At 37.9% G+C, this 9,724-nt stretch overlaps 1 non-coding gene across 1 annotated transcript; it reads left to right on the plus strand.

Moving 5' to 3' along the window:
- The first annotated feature begins 2,657 nt into the window (after positions 1-2,657).
- Positions 2,658-2,760, plus strand: LOC128775417 (U6 spliceosomal RNA). Its single transcript, XR_008420136.1, has one exon. It is a non-coding gene; the product is annotated as a U6 spliceosomal RNA (small nuclear RNA).
- The last annotated feature ends 6,964 nt before the right edge of the window (positions 2,761-9,724 follow it).

The following is a 9,724-nucleotide window of genomic DNA, read 5'->3' on the forward strand; positions in this document are numbered from 1 at the left end:
TGTCTCCCTCTCTCTCAGCCCCTTCCCTGCTCATGTGCCCATGCTCTCTCTCTCACTCTCCCTCTCACTCTGTCTCTCTCTCTCTCAAGATAACTAAATAATCATAAGCAAACAAACAAATAAATTTGCCTTTTGGAAACACATGTTATACTCATATTTTTTTCCATACTGGAATTTTATTTGCCAAATACTTCAAAAATAATAAAGAATTTGTTTTAAATAAACATTCAGCCTTTTATCTCTATATCTTCATGAGAGGGCACAGTATCTTAGGGAGTTTAGACAGTTTCCTTGACTTAATTATAGGCCTAATCATCATAAACTGAAATTTTATAAAAATTTTTCTTTTGTTTGGTCTATTTTGCTTTCTGATTTACCTTTTTTATAATTCATAGAAGTAGCAAATTCTTGCAATTATTTCAAATATTACAGTTCTATATGAAGTGAAAAGTGTTCTTAATCTCAAAAGTTATCATTTTTAAATATTTGGTATGCTTCTAGACCTTTTCCTACACACATACTCAATCAGAATATCAGGATATATTCATCACAACTCTGTTTATCTTCTTTATTTTTCCTTACTCCATCCTATATACCACGCTTCTCTTCATCCTCAATTCAATCAGTTATGCAGATTTTACCTTTATTTTCCTCAAGATTTTTTTTCTCTGTTTAAGGATAAAAGCAAAAGTGGCTCTAAGACAGTATCTTCTAGTCTTCTATACAAATTTTAAGTCATTTAAGAGGTTATCTAGGTAGGTTTGTAGAAACCAGAAGGGCAACAGGCCATCTTTGAGGTTTACTAGAGCAGGGAACACAATTTTACCCCCAAATAAAGGACAGAAGTCTGAGGGATAAGTGAGGGAGTCCTGCTGTCCGGGCATCCTGACCTCCCAGGATGACTGCGTGAGTCCCCCTAAGAGGGCAGAGCCCTAAACAGGTGTCCCTTACTTCAATACAAATTTCTCTGCTCTACATGTACAAGAAGTGCAGGAAGTCACCAGATTTCAATTGTTCATCCCTTGCCTGGAACATAAGTGGTCGGTGTTCAGAGTGATGGACTGAAGATAAGCTCTTCCTCCCACATGTGGGACAGTAACCAGTGAAAGGGGAGCAGGGCCCAGTCAGCTGCAATTGAATTGCCCATAAGACAAGGAGGATGGAGTCCAGAATCGGACTTAACTACACAGGGAGACAATAAATAACCGGATACTTCTTACTTATATTTCTGAAATGTCGGCTGGGATAGTCTCCAAATATTTATGTGGATTTGGGGAATGCGCTTCATTTCATTATGTTTGTTTTTGATAACAAAAATGGGATCATACCATGCCTTTTTCTATAAATTAGTTTGCAAAAATAATTATAGGGATCTTTCCATGATTGTATATTTTATTTCATACTTCATCCATTTCGCCAGAATAAAGGGTTCAGAGGTAAACAAATTGGCAGATTTAATGAAAGGAAGATAAAGTAGTTCTTTGAACTGCTTCCAGTTTATTTTATTTTACTGGTTTGATTTTTCACACTTAAAATTATTTTAATGCATCTAGGGGTGCCTGGGTGGCTCAGTTGGTTAAGCATCTAGCTATTTTTTTTTAATGTTTATTCTTGAGAAAAAGAGAGAGAGAGAGCACAAGCCGGCGAGAGGCAGAGAGTGAGGGAGACACAGAATCTGAAGCAGGATCCAGGCTCCGAGCTATCAGCACAGAGCCCGACCTGGGGCTCAAACTCACGGACCGTGAGATCATGACCTGAGCCAAAGTCAGAGGCTCAACCAATTGAGCCACCCAGGTGCCCAAGCATCCAACTCTTGATTTCAGCTCAGGTCATGATCTTGAGGTTCTTGAGATCAAGTCCCCCATCAAACTTCTCTCTCTCTCTCTCTCTCTCCAAATACATAAATAAACATTAAAAAATATAAAACATTAATGCACCTGGAGTTGTACTACGGTTCAAGTTCAGACTTTAATGTTATATTTTCCCATGTGGATAGTCATTTGTTTCCACACTTTTTCCCCAGGTACTTAGCAATGCCACCCTTGTCCTATAGGAAGCATCCTGATCTTTGAAGGTTTGCTTCTAAGTTCTCTATTCTATTTTTCTAGTCTATTTGTGGCAAATTGCTCTGCTTTATTATATAGTTTTATGATAAGTCTGTATAACTAGTAAAATGAAGCTTGACTTAAGATTTTTCTACCAGGTTGCCTTATTTGTAATCGCCTACATATTGTCTGTATCCATGTTTATATTCACCCTTTCTTATTCTTAGTATCATTTAACTATTTTTCTTTCTTTTTTCTTTGATGAGACTTGCGAGAAAATTTTCCACAATTTGGTTCTGCTTCTGGTTTTGATGTTTTTTCTTTTTTGTCTAGTTTGTTAAGCCATTGTCAATTTTTATTTAAAAAGTCTATTTTTTGTTTGTTTTTTCCCATTTGTTCTTCTTTCATTAATTTTTCCTTTAAAACTTCTTTGAAAAATTATTTGTTTCTTAAGGGAAATTTAAATAACATAAAATGAAATTATAAGTGACATAAAACCAAGTTATAAATGTTAACATGATTTCTTCTTTCACAATGTACACATATATCAAATCATCACATGGTATGCTTTAAAATCTTATAATTTTGTCAAGTGTCCTTCAATATATAATAGTGCTCACTTCAGCAGCAGATGTACCAAAATTGGAAAGTTACGGAGATGACCAGGGCGCCACGCAAGGATGACACACAAATTCATGAAGTCTTCCGTATTCTTCTTCAGTAAAATGAATGAAAGAATAAATAAATAAGTAAATAAATGAAAACATTAATAGGTAATCTTTAAAATTTAAATTCATTATTTATTTTTTTTTTTTTTTAATTTTTATTTTTAGAGAGAGAGAGAGAGAGAGATGAACATCAACTGGGGAGAGGAGCAGAGGGAGACAGAATCTGAAGCAGGGTCTGGGCTGACTCCACAGCCCTGTGATAACGACCTGATTGGAAATCAGGAGTCAGACAGTAGACCAACTGAGCCACCCAGGCGCCCCAAGGCAAACATGATTTTAAGACATTAATAAAGAAAATACCTTGGGGTGCCTGGCTGGCTCAGTTGGTTAAGTGTCTGACTCTGGTTCAGGTCATGATCTCACAATTTGTGGGTTTGAGCCCCGTGTGGGGCTCTGTGCTGACAGCTCAGAGCCTGGAGCCTGCTTCAGATTCTGTGTCTCCCTCTCTCTTTCTGTCTCTTCCCTCCTTGTGCTCTCTCTCTCTCTCAAAAATAAACAAATAAACATTAAAAAAAAATACCCCATGTCAAGAGCAAACACTTTTTTAAATTCTCTTAGTAAGTAAGTGGGTTTTACCGATTGTATTATGCTAGTAAGTAGATCTGCAGTGAGTCTATGAGCAGATGGCTTTCTATTGTAGAGTTTGAAGATCAACAAACAATCCTTCCAAAAATATCTCCTCTGCTACCTGAGGAGAACTTGGCATTGCATTCATTCCTATGCAAACTAACATCCAACTATAAGGCTCTTGGTTACTGGCTACCAGACAGTGGTTGCTCCTCTCAGCAATGGTTCTCAAACTTGAGAATTCCAACGATGACTGAGAAAGCGGATTCAAAAGGCAGATTGAGAGGTATTAATATGGGTTCCAAAAATTTCACATGTAAACAATTATTCAGTTGATTAAGACAGCGATCATCCTAGAACCACGTTCTGAAAAAACACTACTATGGAAGACGAAGAGTTAGCCATTCATTTACCAGGAAATGATCCCAGGGCTTCCCGTGTTAGCACCTCAGCATCTCAGTTTCTATTAGTGGATCATATAAGACAAAGGAAAGGAAAAGCTCACAGGGAGAAGACGTTAGAGCAATGACACTGCAGTTTTGAAGGTGCCAGACAGAGGAAGGATACAAGTTATTTGAATTTTAGGTAGCACTGTCCAAACGAATTTTCTGCAGTGATGGAAATGTGTTAGATGCACATGCTCCAGTACAGTAGTCACTAGCCACATGGATTTTGAGCATGTGAAATGTGCCCTAGTTCAACTAAGTAACAGAATTTCAAATTTCAAATTTTATTTAATTTTAATTAATTTTAATTTAACGTCTATGGTCACATGTGATAGTGACTATCATACCCACAGCACAGGACTGGAGCTTTGTCTAAGGCTGGGATAGGGATTTAGTAAAAAGAAAGTTGGTACTAAATTAAATTATTTCTAATTTACAATTTTGTCAAATGTCAGCTTAATTATTTAGGATCACAGTATCTAATCTGATATCATGCTACCAGGGAAAGTCATAAAATTGGTAAAATATATTTAACTAATAGTTCCTCTATCATTCTGCCAGTCAAATAAATTGCTTTCAATACAGAAACCATTGAAGTGCATTTTCAAGAAATCTTAGTGACAGTTTGGCAAATGATAGGCGGAAGAAAAAAATATTAGTGGTAAATATCCTTAGTATATTCTTCAAAGTCTGTCAAGCCAAATTTTTGGTGGTCATTGAAAAATTTATTTTGAGTTTAGAAAATTTAAAAAGGTTTCTGAGTGAGGAAAATCTATTACCAATAGTGTTAACGCTTATGGAACACTGACACATGACAAGGAGTTGTGAAATGCTCTATATGCACATAATTTCATTTAACCCAGACAGCACAAACACATCGCTATTAATCACATTTTGCAATGAAAGAAACAAAAAATCGGAGAAGTTAAGTAACCTGCTCAAAGTGGCACAGCCAGTCAAGCAGCATCAAGGTTGGTAACAAAATCTCTTTGCCTCCAGATCACTTCATTGTACTGCCTCTTTCTATTTGATCTTGGAATAGAGGGGTTGACAAAAAATTTCCTCAGATGTTTAGTATTTTTTTTCAATTTTTTAATGTTTATTTATTTTTAAGAGAGATAGAGAGACAGAGTGCAGGCAAGGGAGGGGCAGAGAGAAATGGAGGCACAGAATCTGAAGCCGACTCAAGGCTCTGAGCTGTCCGCACAGAGCCTGATGCAGGGCTTGAACTCACGAACCATGAAATAATAACCTGTGTTGAAGTCGGACACTTAACCAACTGAGCCACCCAGGCGCCCCCGATGTTTAGTATTTTTTACTGTATGCCAACTAAAATAATAAAATTTGAAATGTTACTAAATTGTTCTAATGCTAATACTCTTTCTAGAGATGGTGATTTCTACCATGAGCAGGTCTCCCAACTCAACTGAGCACCTTAGTAAGTCAGTGTTTGCAATGATGAGTCTGAGGAGAATTTGAGAGCTTGAGAGCTAGGGAAGCTGACCTTCAAGAGTGGGAAGAAACTGAAATTCCTGACGCAATTCTGAAGTTGGAGATGAGGAGAGATGGGGATGAGGAGGAAAGAGAAAGAAGTGGCATCGAGTTTTAAGAAGATGAAGCCAACATGGATGAAAAGGCCGGTGGTACGCCCCTGTGGCTGGTGGCCCAGAGACATTTTAAAACCAGATCTAGCTCATGCCCAGTTTAGTTACTTTGCTACCAAGTAAACCCTGCCTCCTCTGCACCCACCTCCCTTTAAACTTTAGTAAGTTTCACTAAATTCACTAATGTTGCGGGAGTGTTGCTTTGTTTTACTTCATCTCGATTTCAAGAAAACTTAGCTTCAGTTCTGTGCTAGCTCAGGGACCTGGCAATCTAAAGCATGCAAACCTCTCCTCCTGACCCATCTTCCACTCCGATAATTCACATAACATAGTATCTTGAATTTCCTCAAGGCATAGAATTGGGGGTTCAAGTCTATTTTATTCTGCTCTTGGGGAGCATAAAGGCCTCAGCAGAGATCCAGATAACATTTTAATTACATATACATTTGTCATTCTAAGTAGGATGAGATAGCCACCCAATTTCTGGCCTTGAGCCCTCTAAAGGGGGGGATGCAGACTGATGTTAGACTTTTTCTAACAAAACATGAAATCTGAGTGTCAGAACAGATCCAGAGGTTATCTAGTTCAATCTCCTCTTGGATGCCTCTTGAAACTTCCCTACCATGATCATGTGTGTTTTCTTTGAACTCTTCTGGTTACAGAGAACTCAAGAACTCCTGCAGGAGCATACTTCACCCAAGAAACTTAGCTTCTCAGGTCACCTGGCTGGCTCTGTGGGTTAAGCATCTGACCTCGGCTCAGGTGATGCTCTCATGATGTGGTTCGTGAGTTCAAGCCCAGCATTGGGCTCTCTGCTGTCAGTGCAGAGCCTGCTTCAGATCCTCTGTCTCCCTCTCTCTCTGCCCCTTGCCCTCTCTCTCTCCCTCTCTCTCTCTCACACACACACACACACAAATAAATATTGAAAAAAGGAAACTTAGCTTCTCATAGTCATATTTTGGGAAGCATCAGAAATAACTGAAATTTCTGATCTATGTGACTGTCAGTAACTTCTGACTCTTTCCCCCCTCCTACACTAATTAACACATCCCTCATTCCATCAACCATCTCTCTTATGATATTTGGTAATGATTTTAGTCATCCCGGTTACTTTCCCTTAGAATACTTTTCAGCTATTCAATGAGTTTTAAAATATAACATCCAAATTCGAACAAAATTGCAAGAGTGATCTCACCAGCGCAGTATAGATCTAGGTTCTCACCTCTATCTCTATGGATCCATCAATCTAGGAACACAATCTATGCTTGAGTGTGGTTGTCCTTCGACAACCATATCTAATGGCTTAAGGGCAATATCAATTTTTTTGTGTGTTGCCACTGAGACCTCATTTTGAATCCGACTGTTGTGTTTTTTTTTTACACCTACAAACGAATCTTTGTATAAAGGAAAGAGCATGAACTTCAAAATTAGAGAGTTATCCATTTGTATTCAGTCTCCATTGTATTAGCTCTGTGACTTTAAAAAAGTTACTAACCTCTCTGAGATTTGGTTTCAATGTTTGGATCAGAGTATGATAATATCTAGCAGTTTAGTTTTATTGTGACCATTAAATGAACCGAAAATGTGAAATAACTAGCATGATGTCAAAGTGCAGCTCTCTTCCCTTTTGTGCAGCATGTCATTTTGACCCAGGGTCAAGCTCATCAACATTTTTTTCTATTAATTTCATAATGCATTGAATTAGCTATTCTTATTAGAATTTCAGCAGCTATGAAATTTAACATACTTTCCAAGTTTTTCATCTAGGTTATTAAAAACAATGTTAATAGGACAAAGCAAATATTGTTCCTTTCCAGTAAGAAATCTTCCAAGTTTGTGTTAACCAATCTTTCACTGAACAGAAAAAAAATGTAGGAAAAATAAAACATCAGAGGTTCAGTGAAGCACAAAGGACTTCTCACGCACGAGGTGGTCATATAAAGACCAGATGTTGTAATATTGCATAGAATCCAACGCTTCCTGGATGTCATTTGTTTAATGTTCATATCACATTTTTGTAATAGACCAGAAGATATGACTGTCCCCATTTTACAGATGAGCCCAAAAGAGGCCACTCAAGCAACAAGGACTCACATTCTTTCTTCAACAATTACAAATTTTTATTTCAGTTACCCATTCTAGAATGTTATCTAAAATATGAAAAGGTTTTCAGCTTATTATATCTACTTCTTCCACATAGAAAATAAATGCAATTAATTCATTTAACACATATTGGTTATTGATCACCTACTGATGCCTAACACTGTCCTAGGTATAGAGGAAAGCAGCAAACAAAGGCGTGTGCTTTCATGGATATTTTGGTGGAGCTGGAAGACAAGAAACAAGTACATAATATGACAAGTGATGATACTTACTGAAAAAATAAAATAGGGAAACAGAACGGGCAGTGACCTGAGTGATGGCGGTCATGCCGTTGTAGTTGAGAGTGGTTAGGAAAACTCTCTGAGAGCTATAGAAGCCAAGCGTACCTGGGGAATGTGCATCCCAGCCAGGGGGGGTCAGCGAGTTCAAAGATATAAAAGGGAAGTATGTTTGGCTTCTTTACAGAATGGCAAAAAGGTCAGTAAGACTAAGTTGGAGCAAATGACAAAATTGTGGTCATGGTAATAAATAGATCAGAGAGTGGGGACCACACCACACCATGAGAAGTTTGGATTAACTATCAGAGAGAATTAACCAGAGGACTGACATGATCTGACACATTCTTTAAAAGGATCCCTCTGGCTGCTGCACGCTGTAGGAGCAAGGGTGGAATAAAGTAGACCAGTGAGTAGCTATTGCAATAATCCAGATGAGACATCATGTTATTCAGACTACAGTGATAATGATAAAGGTGATAAAAAGTGCTCTGGGTTTTGACATTTTGAAAGCACTGCCTCCAGACTTGCTACTATTGCATGCGGGGTATGAGAGAAAGAAAATTGTCAAAAAACTAATTTGTCACGAGTAACAGGAAGAATGGAATGGCTCCTTAACGAAAGCTGAGAATCTGTAGAAGGAATCACAGATATTAGGAGTTAAAAATCAGGAGTTCGTTTTGGATATGTGAAGTTTTGGATACCTATTACATTTATCTACCTGGAAACTATGAGTAAGGCTCTCTGTAGGAGTCCAGAATCCAAGCCTGGAGAAGTCTGGGCTACAGGACAAAAAACAAAAAGAATATCCAGTTAATGAGTGATATTTAAGGCCATGGGAGTGGATATGGTCACTTAGTAAATGAGAAGAGATAGAGAAAAAAAGAGGATTACAGACGGAATCTGCAACACTCTCGCACAGCCAAGATGAGGAGGATTCATGACTGAGATGAGATGGTGTAGCCAGTGAGGTACAAAGGCAAGACGAAGAAAGTGTCACAAATGGTAAATGTGATTGCCTGTATCACACACAATTTCCCAATACCATTGACAGTAGTTACTGGATCTCATCAGCTGGTAGTCCTAGGATTCAAAGCCATAATACTTAGAACTTGCTTAGACAAGTTGGATGCTCTCTTATCATCAGCCACCCACCTTTGCAGTACTGGAAGCAGGAACATTGTCTTGAAGGTGAGACCGCAATGCATGCTTTACAGCTCAGGCTTCCCCAGCTAGAGCGACTGTGGCTGTATTTAGTTTTGACCCTTCTTTCATCTCAAATCCTTGTATTAGCTAAAACCAAGCTCTTATTCCTCATCACTGCCACCCATGGAGCAGGGCTAGACCTGTTATTCCCAGGAGACAAATAACAGAAATAAAGATTCTGGTCCATAACTTTATAAATAACCAATTTTGGTGTTAAAGGCTAAATACATTTACACATGTGTGGTCACATCACTTTTTGTTTGCCAACCTCATTTTTATAACCTGGACCAACAAAACCAACAAGAGAGGAAACACACAGGTATAAGGTCAATTCAAGGGTTCAACAAAGTGCTCAGAATGATAGAATCAGCAGATAAAATGCTTCACAGGTTGCTAAGATACCTTAATCTGGAAAAAGAATCAGAATTAAGTTTTTGTTAAGAGGTTTATCATTCCCTATCCTGATCCTTTGATAGAGATAGTCTATAGGAATCTCAGCTTAGCAATTATATGGCTGGTATAATTGGGAAAAAGTTAGAAAAGGGGTTTGAACAGAAAGATAATAGTTTGAGAATTTGAGAAGTCACTTGGGGAGAGTTAGGTCATCTTGAAATTGCTTTAGGCAAGTTTAAGCTGTTTAGAAGATTTTCTCCGTGTGAGAGAAAAAAAAAAAAAACTAAGCAATAATATTCTCCTCTGTGGTTTTGCACCTGATGAACTAGTAATAGTTAAGTAAAAGAGTTATAAAAT

Source organism: Panthera pardus, unplaced genomic scaffold (genome assembly GCF_024362965.1).
Source record: "Panthera pardus isolate Hobbes unplaced genomic scaffold, ASM2436296v1 HiC_scaffold_7, whole genome shotgun sequence".
Lineage (NCBI taxonomy): Eukaryota > Metazoa > Chordata > Mammalia > Carnivora > Felidae > Panthera > Panthera pardus.